The 12,779-nt window shown below is 36.7% G+C and overlaps 1 non-coding gene across 1 annotated transcript; it reads left to right on the forward strand.

Annotated features, from left to right (window-relative positions):
* The first annotated feature begins 9,478 nt into the window (after positions 1-9,478).
* Positions 9,479-9,590, forward strand: LOC128661894 (U5 spliceosomal RNA). The gene has a single exon (XR_008402667.1). It is a non-coding gene; the product is annotated as a U5 spliceosomal RNA (small nuclear RNA).
* The last annotated feature ends 3,189 nt before the right edge of the window (positions 9,591-12,779 follow it).

A 12,779-nucleotide genomic window follows, 5' to 3' on the forward strand; every position in this document is an offset into this window, starting at 1 on the left:
CCAAGAGAAGCATATTAGATTACGCTAGTACATTAAAACGTGTAAAATTGCAAGCTGTATCGAAATAGTTTTTCTCTGCAAGTATCAGTCCTTAAAGGGTTAAAGCTTGTTAAAGGCACAGTGTACTGTTAATTTTTCTCCCCTTAAAGAGACAGTCAACTCCAAAATTGATCAAAGTAAAATAGTCTAATAATAGTTTTACAATTGTCCAAATCGTGATTGGTAACTGAATTTACTGTATTTATTCGATATCACTATGCCCCTAATCCCTGTAACTAGTACAGACTCGCATGGAAGTAACAGTACAAAAGCGCATCTCACAGCGCTGAATTGCAACTAAACTCTCAGCTTCCGACAGAGCTGACTGGTCATGTAAGGCTCATTTACATAACCATAATGCATTGCGATGTTTAGTTAAAAAAGAGTAAGTGCTTTTTTTATAAACTGATTATTTTAACAGTCATACATATTTATTTACATTTTGTACACAATAATATTATTTTCCTATTTTATTTACACAACAACTACTTAGTATGAAGTTTTCTACCCCTCACTCTTAGTAGAAAAGCCCTTGCTCACACTTAAGGCAGATCATGAAGTATAAAAATCTTTACAAGTAATGGATGATTCGCTAAGGAGCGTGACCGGGATCTGACGTCAGCAGCCCTGACGCACGCAGCTGACGTGTGTGAACAGTGAGCACGGCTTGTAGGCCTCAAGTCTCCGGGAGTTTACCACAGCCAGCTTGTATGTTCCAGCAGCCCACTGGGCTATCCTCTAGACGGCAGGAGGAGTACCCAGCGGGCGGAAGTCTCTAGCGCTGTGACAACGCAAGCATCTCTGACCGGCTCACCTTGCACTTCAGCTTGTCGAGGACGACGTAGCTCGTGGCGGCCTGGTTCCGCCGGAGATAGACCGCGGTAGAGAGGAGTGGAGAAGCGACAAAGAGTCGTCCGAAGCACACTGCCGTGTGCTGGATCCGGTAACTCTATGTGGGCCCTGATTAAGTCCCCTGGCCAAGGACTGTTTGTTTCTATCTGTTAAACAGGACCGTTGCTTTAAAATTTTATTACTGAGCCTTTGGTAAATAGTGGCTGCCAGTGTGTTATAGCACAGGAGTGGGGCCAGGAAGGCTAAAAGCATTGTGGAGATCTTTTACTTATCAGCAAAATTGCATTGTGAAGAGTAACTTTTTTTTTTAATATATACACAAAGTTAAAAATCCTAAAAATTATGTGTCTTGGAGTATAAGTCTGGGTGTGTAAGAGGGTAGGTGAAACTTGTCTAAGTCCCCTCAGAAAATTGGCAGAAAGGGGGAACAATAAAGAAATGAGAAGATCAAAACTTGCCTTTCAATAGTCATACAATCTGGAAACAGATTAACTGTGTAACTACTAAGTCCTCCCTCCCAAGCCCACATACCCCAGTGAAGATAATCAGGACTTTGCTGGACTGAGCTTTAACAGCAATCTAGATAAAGCTTATATCCTTCCCCCCATCCGGTATACTGCAATAATAGAAGTGGGTATCTATGCTCCTTTTCCTGAATGGTATAAAAGGCTAATCCAGTCTGGGCCCTAGAGAAGGAGGGTGAAACTTAATCAGCCGCATATCAAGGCTACTGACCTGGTTCAGAAAGCTAGGAAGTGGTGTGTCTGTATGGACTTAAGTCCCCCCTTAGGGAGATTGTTCCCAGTGAAGCTAGCCTTAAACCAGAAAGTTCGTGTTTGACTTAAGAGAAGAAAGGGGGAAGGAAGGACTGTGTTCTGGACAGATGGGTGCTTAAAGCAGTGACTTATTGTTCTTATGTGTTCTCACATGTTGATGCAATGACCAAAATGTATTTAACTGCTAGCTGGAATTGAATGCTTTTTTTCAAAATCATACTGTTTTATATTCTATCTGTCTATATCATTGGAAAATATTCTGTGTGAAGCAAAGGTCTATTGCCATATAGAAAATTTTGCTGTTGGTCAAAGATAGATTGTTTTTTTTTTTTTTCTTTCTTATTTTTTATTATGTACTTTAGTAGGCACACTAAAGGTTATTTTCCAGGTTGAAGAAATATATCTATATCGTGACAGGTAGACACAGATTTATTTCATTCTGTGCTCATTTAGAATAATGTTAGGTTGTCTTAGATAACATAACTGAACGTGTGTTAAAAATGTGAAATCACGAAAAACTGACTAGTTGATCTGTGCTTTCGGTACAAGGTTCTGTCTATATATTCTGGGAACATAGATATTTGTAAAGTAAGTTTCTTTAAAAGTGCTAATTCCCTGTTTGAATAATAGTTACGTAGTAACTTTGTCTACTAAATATATTGTTCTCTGAATGTCAAGGTTTTCAGTTGGGTAATTGTACTAATTAAGATCCTTCTGCGACGAAGAGTTTAGCCAACTTTCTGGGGTTTATATTAGAAGTGAACTGCCAAGCTTGTACACTAACACTCTGGTCTAAGGCGAAATTCTCTCTGTTAGCATAAGCTCATAGAGCTCATACCACCCCTGTATACACATCCACTTAATTGCACTAATTTCCACTTGTGAGTAAAACACTAGAATTTATACCTCACTTATAATCCTTTGGGAATTTTTTTCTTTTTTCTTTCACCTCACCCCATTCTTCACTTTTTTTTTACACTTTTTTTTTTTTTTTTCCCCTTCTCTCTCTTCCAGTAAAACACTAGAACCTATACCTCACTTATAATCTTTTGGAAATCTTTTTCACCTCACCCCATTCTTCACTCTTTTTTTTTTTTTAACACTTTATATGGAGAAATTCGTACATATAGCTAAAAACAAATCACCTACGATGCCACCTAAAAAAGATAAACACAAAGTCAAAACTCACACTTCGTTATCCCAAGATAGCATAACAGAGGAACCCGCTAGTCTTCAGACAAACTTAGACGTTCAACAGCTGGTAGAACAATTTTCACTATCAATGTTAGAGTTGATTAGACAAGATGTAGCAGCTCTATCAATGGAAGTTAGGCAGTTCAATAACAGGTTAGATGAAGCAGAGGCTAGAATCTCTGAAATTGAAGATAGACTGAACTCACGAGAGCAAGATTCTAAACACTATGATCTGACAATTAAAAAATTACAGGAAAGACTGGACGATCTAGAAGATCGTTCCAGACGCAACAACTTGAGAATAGTAGGTGTTCCTGAAACTCAAGAATTTGCTGATCTGAATAATTTTATGGATGATATTTTACCAAACTTATTGGAGATGCCTATTAGCCGAGCTAAAATAATGATTGAAAGAATACACAGAATAGGACCGGAAAAAAAAAGATCTGATGGTACTATAATAAATAGATCCATAATTGTGAAATTCTCGCACTTTCAAGACAAAGTTGCTATCATGAGTTATTATAGGAAGAAGAAAGCCACAGTTCTTGTAAACGATAAAAAAAAAAAATTATTTCAAGATTACTCAATTGAGACTTCTAATCGCAGAAAGGAAATGGCTCCGTTCTGTTCTAAATTAATAGAGAAAGGCTTTAATGCTTTTCTATTATACCCGGCCAAGATTAAAGTATTGAAGTCTGGAACATGGTATGTTTTGTCTAACAAGGCGGAAGCCAATTCCTTTCTGGATAATATCCAGGATTAACTGGAGATGATTTCTGCAATCATTTTGTCAGACCATGCCCCTATCATATTACAATTGCAAACTAACCTGGTAAAAAGATCTTTTCTCTCATTCAGCTTTCCAAAATATCTTATCAATAATTCTAAATTCAAAAACTGGCTAAATGAAAAATGGAAACAATATATCCTTATTAATCAAAATTCAGTACAAAATCCTGAAATTTTATGGCAAGCCTCTAAAGCGGTGTTGCGGGGAGAAATAAAGGCATACCTGTGTCATTCTAAAAAAAAGAACAATGAGCGCAATACACAACTTACTAATCAATTAGTTAACGCATATAATACCTATTTAAGGGATTTGTCAAGTGGAGGCTGGAATGCATACCAGCAAGCAAAGAGGGAAAGGGAAATCTTTTTACAGCAGAATGCTGCATTAGAAATTGTAAAAACATCTGCAAAATATTACAGATATGGGGGGAAAATGGGCAAATGCCTCTCTAATTTGCTAAAAGCAACTAAGGGCTCAAGAGCTATCTTGGCAATTAAAAGTGACAAGAAAAGACTAACCCAACTTAATGATATAAATAAATTAAAAACCGACATTAGTAAATATTTTAAATTAATCTACAGTGGAGGAATTTATATATTTATTTACTTATTAGTACTGCTTAGGTCCAGTTTCACATATTGAAATTTATTTCATATTTTTTTTTAAATGATTAGCCCAACAGTGAATGATCCACTGCTGGGCTAATAATTTAAAAAAAAATAAAAAAAATGATTTAGTTGTTTTTTGGGGTGTTGGGGTGGAGAGCAAAATTGCATGGGGGGGGGGGGCCCAAGGAAATGTTTGCCCAGGGCCCAGTCAGTATTAAAGACGGCCCTGACCCTCCCCCCTCTACCTAGTTGCCGCCATATTGGGTACTGGAAGCTATCTGCCAGTACCCAATTTGTTAAAAAATTATGCCTTTTTTAAATAAATAAATAAAATCCCCAATTTTCTATAGTGTAGCTGCCCCCCCTCAATACCCTACCCCCTCCCAGATCCCTTGCCGAACATTGGATTTCCACCTTCCACTCCCTCCTTCTCATGCATTTAATTGCATCTAATGGAAATGCGGCACGTGCACTCATGCCCCCCCCACCCACCCGGACAAATAGGAAATAAAACACCAATGGGCTGCCCACCCGCCTCCCTGCTGCTGCTCTCACTCACCAACGAGAAGGCCACAGAGTAAAAACTAAAGTATGAAGAAAATTAAAAACATTTTATTCAACAATGATAAAAATAAAGGAAGAAAGGAAAGGAAACGTATGTAAGTGAAATATATTATCCAACCGGTAAGAAAAAAACAATACTTAGGGAAATACAAATATTGTTAACAAAAGAAATATAGAATGTACTTATCTGCACTAGCAGCAAAAAGAAAGAGGAGGAATTGGGACTATTTGGACAGTTTGTGGGCACTACGATCATGCTTATTGGCTTATCTCATCGGCTCATTTGCATATCTCTTGTTCATTGGTTGTTCTTGTTTTCACTGTTATGTTCAACTTGTTTATTTTTTATTGATATGTTGTTTCTTTGAAAAGCTGCATAAATAGTAAAAAAAAAAAAGGTAAAGTAAAATAGGAGTCTCTGTGCTTGTAATAAAATCCCTGTAACTAGTACAGACTCGCATGGAAGTAACAGTACAAAAGCAGATCTCACAGTCACAGCGCTGAATTGCAACTAAACTCTCAGCTTCTGTACAGAGCTGACTGGTCGTGTAAGGCTCATTTATATAACCACAATGCATTGCAATGTTTAGTTAAAGTGAATGTAAAGTTTCTGTTTGTGAAAGCCTGCTTTAAATTAATCCATAGTACATTATTTCAATAGCTATGGGTTTTTTTTAATACGAAAAAACGATTTTGCAATAAAATCTAATTTAAACATTTTACTGTTTCTTTTCTGACTCCTCCCAGAGCCGACTTCCTTATTCTACATGTTTGACGTATACAGCGATCCCACCCTCCGTATACATATGTGTCAAGACGCGTTTTCCCGAGATTGTGTAAATATTATGATGTATTTAAAATATAAGTTTGTGCAAATCGTTAAATGATTGCTGATACTTTCAACCCGGTTCGCTAAAACTGCAGCAATCCAGCAGCTATCAATCCTTCTTACTTTTAAAGATCAGAGTAGAAGTGGCAGAGGTATTGAGCATGCGTGAATCGTGGATATGCATCTAGAATCCATACACAAAACTGGGATTAAAAGATGTGAATTAAAAAAGCGTGACGTTGCAGGAAAGGGGCTGAACCCCCCGGGGGGGAATTATGATTAACCGAGACAATTTTTAGGAATCTGTCAATAAATAACAATCAATGTCGGGAGGAGAAGCGGCGTGAAGAGAGAGACTTCAAAGTGCGATTTTGTGAGTAGGGTAATGTTTATGAGGAAATGATGAATGAAACTCTAGTTATTTTTAGGTTAACATTCAAATGGCGTAAAGAAGTGTAGTTAAGTTTACATTCACTTTAAAAAAGAGAAAGAACCTTTTTATTCACTAATTGTTTTTACAGTCATGCAATATTTACATTTTGTTCATAATGATATTATTTTCCTATTTTATTTACACAACAGCTTCAGTATGAAGTTTCCCACCCCTCACTCTCAGTAGAAAAGCCCTTGCTCACACCTAGGACAGATCCTGAAGCATTAACATTTTAGAGTAATTGAATAATTTGTGGACTCTCTATGAGTTATACATTTTTTTGAAAGCCTGCGACTCATGTAGTTTGGCTAATATTGTTGTGAAAAACAGAAAATAAAATACAAATATAGTCAAGATTATAGAAAACTTTTGCTGCTTGTTTTGTTTTCTGGAGTGCTAAACACAATGTATTATACAGCGAAATATATTAATAAAGTGTTATGCACCTCAAAATATTTATTTCATTAGTCAATTAGAGCATAACATTGTTAACTAATTTCCAATATTAGTATTATTTAATTTGCTTTGTTCTCGTAATATTCTTTGTAGAAGAGGCTTAACCGACTAGTCAACACAAATTTGTATAATCAACAAATGCAAGATAACAAGACAATGCAATAGCACTTAGTCTGAACTTCAAATATGTAGTAGATTTTTTACTAACAATTTTAAAATTTATATTTCCACTCCCCCCCCGTACCATGTGACAGCCATCAGCCAATCACAAATGCATACACGTACCATGTGACAGCCATCAGCCAATCACAAATGAATACACATTTATTCTGTGAATTCTTGCACATGCTCAGTAGGAGCTGGTGACTCAAAACATTTAAATATAAAAAGACTGTGCACATTTTGTTAATGGAAGTAAATTGGAAAGTTGTTTAAAATTACATGCTCTATTTGAATCATGAAAGTTTAATTTTGACAAGTAGCACTTTGTAATTTCCAAACCGTTTTTTTTTTTTTTTCTTCAAAATTAGTGATAGTTACATTGGAACGCTGATATCTGTCAGGAATCCCTAAATATCCCTTGACATGTATATATTTTTTTTTTTAGTAGACAACCCAAAGTATTGATCTAGGTCCATTTTGGTATATTTAATGCCACCATTTCACCACCGCCAAATACAATTAAATAAAAAAAAAAAATTCACTTTTTCACAATTTTAGGTTTCTCACTGAAATTATTTACAAACAGCTTGTGCAATTATGGCACAAATGGTTGTAAATGTTTATCTGGGATCCCCTTTGTTCAGAAATAGCAGACATATATGGCTTTGACATTGCTTTTTAGTAATTAGAAGGCCACTAAGCAGCTGCGCACCAAACGTGTATTATGCCCAGCAGTGAAGGGGTTAATTAGGGAGCTTGTAGGATTAATTTTAGCTTTAGTGTAGTAGACAACCCAAAGTATTGCATAAATAAAAAGAAAGAAGCGCTCAATCTGGGAACAAACAATTGCATAATAACTTGTTCTATGGTTAGTAACCACCCAAGAAGTAGCCTCTTTTAGCTCAACACTTACCTTTCACAAAGAAGAACTTTCCTGAAGTATATCAGTCTGATTCTGACTTCACAATACAGTCTACCCCCAAATTACTAGACAATCCCTCTCTAAACAAAAGAAACAATACCCCAAAGTGTACATTTCAGCCTATTAAGGGCCACATCAGTGAGGTGCAGTCATATCCCTCTAAGTACACTGAGCAACGGGTCCATGTCTGGATTCCCGCATCACACTTAGGGAGATTTCCCTAAATGTCATAATTTGCATAAATAAAAAGAGAGAAGCTTTAGTGTAGTGTAGTAGACAACCCAAAGTATTGATCTAGGCCCATTTTGGTATATTTCATGCCACCATTTCACCACCAAATCCTTGACCCCCCTCAAACAGCTCTCTACCCTCCCCACCTCACAATTGTTACCGCTATCTTAAAGGATTCCAAAACTTTAGCTTTTTGTTCACACCAGGACCGCAAATGTCATATTACAAACATTAATATATCATTAATGACCTACTTTTAAACTCCAACGATGTTTCCTGACATCAAACAATTAAACTTAAATTTTTGCCGATGCATCATGCATTAATTCAATTGCATCTAATGGAAATTGAGCGCGTGCACGTACGCCCCCCCCCCCAGACAAATACAAAATAAAACACCAATGGGCTGCCCACCCGCCTCCCTGCTGCTGCTCTCACTCACCAACGATCGGCATCATCAATGGCCGATGCAGAGAGGGCCACAGAATAGCCCTCTCTGCATCAGTGGGTAAAAAAGGGTATTGCAGTGATGCCTCAATAGTGAGGTATCACTGCAATACCCTCATCGCTTAAAACCCCAGAGAAACACGTACTTGACCGCTAAGGGGTTCAAAGTTATAAAGTATATTAATATAACAATTTTGGTTGTGCAATGCTGGGGAATGAGTAGTAAAGGCGTTATCTATCTTTTTAAACAATAACAATTTTAGTGTAGACTTAGAGAATGGGAACAGAGAAGTGAAATTTACAGTCAAACTTGTCTCATTAAAGGCACATTTTTGAATAATAGGGAAATTATTTCTCATCCACATTTTTTAAAGAAAAAATAGGATTTGTTTCTGGTGGTTTTAGGAACATAGCTGACATAATACAAGATTGTTGTGATTAATCTGATGCTCTGGATTTGTATTGTTTTTTTGCCTTGCTTTAGGGGTTGCTTAGAATCTGCATCAGTGCATTGAAATAATGTTCTGGACAAACTGCTGCATAAAAAGTTGAATGGAAATGCATCAGATTTGTGGTCTCATAAATTGGGCAAGTTGCTAATTTAATGTTAATATTTTTTACTTTACGTTATCTATATATACCAAGCTACCTTCTTAAAATCCATAAAGTAACAGAAAAGTGACAGCATCTTTAACGTATAGTCTCTTGCAGTTGGTCACCCTGAAACATATTTGTCATTTTATAATTTAGTATGTATGAATTGCTCAGGGGTGTGTAATTTTAATACCTTATTTATCCTAATCATTTTTGTTCTTTCTAGTTTAAGAATAACTGGCAGCATTAAAAGCCCATGAAAATACCAACACAAGTCTGAGTTTTGTTGAAGTGCACAACGAAAATACTCCTCCCCCTCACAATAAAATGAACTAACTTCTATGTGAGCGCATGAACAACCTGACAATGTTCTCATTTGCATACCCATGGTGCATTGCAAAATAGTTTTATAATGTGTTTCTGTTTTATTTATACTCTTTTCAAAACAACTTAAATAAATGAACCGACTTGATTATTTGTCAATTTAACATAATTGTACATATTTCATACTAATAAATGTACTTTAGGCTTTAGAGAAGTTACAGTAAACTCCACTTATATTTAGATGTTAGATAAGCATACTCCAGTTTCTCTTCAAACGTAATAAAACTTTCGCATTTTACTAAAGATTTCCATAGAAAGATCTGGCTTGAGTAAACAATTCTTTTTGAGGTTCTACATTCAGAGCTTTTAGCACAAATTGATAGAAAAATTATTTCTATAAATATCATTAACGAAAGGGTTAAAGGCAGTGTACTGTTAACTTTTCTCTCCTTGAAAAGAAAGTGAACTCCAAAATTGATTGAAGTAAATTTGTCCAAATAGTGATTGGTAACTGAATTTACTGTATATATTCGATATCACTATGCCCTAGCCCTAATCCCTGTAACTAGTACAGACTCGCATGGAAGTAACAATACAAAAGCGCATCTCACAGCGCTGATTTGCAACTAAACTCTCTCCTTCCGTACAGAGCTGACTGGTCGTGTAATGCTCATTTACATAACCACAATGCATTGCAATCTTTAATTAAAAACGGAAAATAATTATTTATACACAATTTGTTTTAACAGTTATACTTATGTACAATTTGCACACTATATTATTGTCCTGTTTTATTTACACAAAAACTACTTAATATGAAATTTCCTACTCGTCACTCTCACTGTTAACGACCCTGCTCACACATAGGACAGATCCTAAATGTTTGTAATATAACAGTAATTGAATGATTCGTGGACTCTCTATGAGATAAAACAGTTTTTGACGGCCTGCTACTAATGTTAGTTAGGCTATAAAGTTGTGAAAAACAGGTAATACTATATTAACCCATTGAAAGTTAGGCATTGTTCGCATTTTGTTAGTTTTCTGGAGTGCGACATAGATTCCGCAGAGCATAACAATGCTTATTTATGTATTACATGAATCAATTAGAGCAGAGATGTTGTAGACAAGTATCCAATATTTCTATTATTTGATTTGGTCTTCTAATATTCTTTGTAGAAAAGGCTTGGTGCAGAAGATCTCTACTGGGAGCTAGCTGCTAATTTGTGAATGTGATTGGCTCACTTCATATGTTCAGCTAGCTCCCAGTAGTGTATTGCTATTTCTTCAACAAAGGATACCAATAGAAGCATATTAGATTATGAAAGTACATTAAAACGTCTAAAATTGCAAGCTGTAGCATTATCGGTCCTTAAAGGGTTAAACGCACAGTGTACTGTACATTTTTCTCCCCTTAAAGAGACAGTCAACTCCAAAATTGATCGAAGTAAATTTGTCTAATAATAGTTTTACAATTGTCTAAATCGTGATTGGCAACTGAATTTACTGTATATATTCGATATCATTATGCCCCTAATCCCTGTAACTAGCACAGACTCGTATGGAAGTAGCTGAATTGCAACTAAACTCTCAGCTTCCGACAGAGCTGACTGGTCATGTAAGGCTCATTTACATAACCATAATGCATTGCGATGTTTAGTTAAAAAAGAGTAAGTACTTTTTTTATAAACTGATTATTTTAACAGTCATACATATTTATTTACATTTTGTACACAATAATATTATTTTCCTATTTTATTTACACAACAACTACTCAGTATGAAGTTTTCTACCCCTCACTCTTAGTAGAAAAGCCCTTGCTCACACTTATAGCAGATCCTGAAGTATAAAAATCTTTACAAGTAATGGATGATTCGTGGACTCGAATCTAAACAATTTTTGAAGGCCAGCTACTCATGTTAGTTAGGCTAGTGATGGTGATAAAAAACAGAAATTAAATAAATGGATTGAAAAACTAAGAACACTACAAAAAAATAAATTTAGTAAAAACAGAATTTATGCTTACCTGATAAATTACTTTCTCCAACGGTGTGTCCGGTCCACGGCTTCATCCATTATTTGTGGGATATTCTCCTCCCCTACAGGAAATGGCAAGGAGAGCACACAGCAAGAGCTGTCCATATAGCTCCCCCTCTGGCTCCGCCCCCCAGTCATTCGACCGACGGTTAGGAGAAAAAAGGAGAAACTATAGGGTGCCGTGGTGACTGTAGTGTATAGATAAAGAAATTTTTTCAAACCTGATTAAAAAACCAGGGCGGGCCGTGGACCGGACACACCGTTGGAGAAAGTAATTTATCAGGTAAGCATAAATTCTGTTTTCTCCAACATTGGTGTGTCCGGTCCACGGCTTCATCCATTACTTGTGGGAACCAATACCAAAGCTTTAGGACACGGATGAAGGGAGGGGCGCAAATCAGGTTACCTAACAGAAGGCACCACGGCTTGCAAAACCTTTCTCCCAAAATTAGCCTCCGAAGAAGCATAAATATCAAATTTGTAGAATTTGGCAAAAATGTGCAGAGAAGACCAAGTCGCTGCCTTACATATCTGATCAACAGAAGCCTCGTTCTTGAAGGCCCACGTGGAGCCACAGCCCTAGTGGAGTGAGCTGTGACTCGTTCAGGAAGCTGCCGTCCGGCAGTCTCATAAGCCAATCGGATAATGCTTTTCAGCCAGAAAGAAAGAGAGGTAGCAGTAGCTTTTTGTCCTCTCCTCTTACCAGCGTAAACGACAAACAAAGATGAGGTTTGTCTAAAATCCTTTGTTGCTTCTAAGTAGAACTTTAAAGCACGAACTACATCTAAATTGTGTAACAAACGTTCCTTCTTAGAAACTGGTTTCGGGCACAGAGAAGGAACAACTATCTCCTGGATAATATTCCTGTTGGAAACAACTTTAGGAAGAAAACCAGGCTTGGTACGTAAAACGACCTTATTCGAATGGAACACCAGATAGGGTGGATCACACTGCAAAGCAGATAATTCAGAAACTCTTCTAGCAGAAGAAATAGTAACCAAAAACAGAACTTTCCAAGATAGTAACTTGATATCTATGGAATGAAAAGGTTCAAACGGAACCCCTTGAAGAACAGGAAGAACTAAATTTAGACTCCAAGGAGGAGTCATGGGTCTGTAAACAGGCTTGATTCTGACCAAAGCCTGTACAAAAGCTTGTACATCTGGCACAACTGCCAGTCGTTTGTGTAATAAAACAGATGAAGCAGAATCTGTCCTTTTAGAAAACTCGCTGACAACCCTTTATCCAAACCCTCTTGGAGAAAGGAGAGGATCTTAGGAATTTTAATCGTACTCCAGGAGAATCCCTTGGATTCACACCAACTGATATATTTTTTCCATATTTTATGGTAAATCTTTCTAGTCACAGGCTTTCTGGCTTGTACCAGGGTATCTATCACTGAATTTGAAAACCCACGCTTAGATAAAATCAAGCGTTCAATTTCCAAGCAGTCAGCTGCAGAGAAACTAGATTTGGATGTTCGAAAAGACCTTGTACTAGAAGATCCAGTCTCAAAGG

Source organism: Bombina bombina, chromosome 5 (genome assembly GCF_027579735.1).
Source record: "Bombina bombina isolate aBomBom1 chromosome 5, aBomBom1.pri, whole genome shotgun sequence".
Classification (NCBI taxonomy): domain Eukaryota; kingdom Metazoa; phylum Chordata; class Amphibia; order Anura; family Bombinatoridae; genus Bombina; species Bombina bombina.